At 29.9% G+C, this 756-nt stretch overlaps 1 protein-coding gene across 2 annotated transcripts in view; it reads right to left on the bottom strand.

Moving 5' to 3' along the window:
• The window catches only part of LOC128897052 (uncharacterized), a 15,269-nt gene that overhangs the window by 10,113 nt on the left and 4,400 nt on the right, over nt 1–756 (bottom strand). The gene's annotated exons all lie outside the window — the stretch shown is intronic.

Here is a 756-nt window from a genome sequence, read left to right as displayed (position 1 = left end):
AAAAATAGCACATTATAGGGGATGATGAGACGAAACTTTTTTGTATTCACAGTTTGTTCATAGGACGTTTAGTTTCTGAGATAAAAATTGAAAACTTAAAAGACCTTTATCCCTGAAATTTAATTTTCGCCATGAATTTTTATCTTTTCAATTTTTATTTTCGAAACTAAACGCCCTATGAATTAACTGTAAATAGAAAAAAGTTTCGTCTCACCATCCCCTATAAGCTGATATTTTTTTTAAATTGATTTAACGAGCATGAACATTTCTCTACATTGCTTAGTATAATAAGTACATGGACCAAGAAACATTAAAAAGAATCGAATTGCAATTTAATTATTTTGTCGAATTTCGATTCACTCAAACTTCTCGTTAACATTCTTACCCTAGTTTCTTCATGCTTTGAGCGTGATCGTGAGATTCTAGTGAACTATATTTACGTAAGAACACGTGGATAAAAATTATTTCTCCCAACTAATTAATCCTGAATGTTGCATAACAACATGCAATATTGTATAAACTGAAAATAGCTGAACGGTAAATAATTATCTCTAGGTCAAGAAATAGACTCTTTTTTTCTTGATATCCTCGTTGCATCATTAAAATATCTCTACACGATGTCAAGTATCCTACGCGATTTTCTTTTTATAGGGAAACATTTTTCTAACTTTTCTTCAACCCTTGAGAATCTCTTAGTACATTTGTCAAGAAATCTCAAATTTCTAATACAGATCACAAACATGAAATGTAATTCTT

Source organism: Hylaeus anthracinus, unplaced genomic scaffold (assembly GCF_026225885.1).
Source record: "Hylaeus anthracinus isolate JK02 unplaced genomic scaffold, UHH_iyHylAnth1.0_haploid 11978, whole genome shotgun sequence".
Classification (NCBI taxonomy): Eukaryota; Metazoa; Arthropoda; class Insecta; order Hymenoptera; family Colletidae; genus Hylaeus; species Hylaeus anthracinus.
Note: the sequence above shows the minus strand (reverse complement) of the source record. Positions and strands in the feature narration are given on the sequence as shown.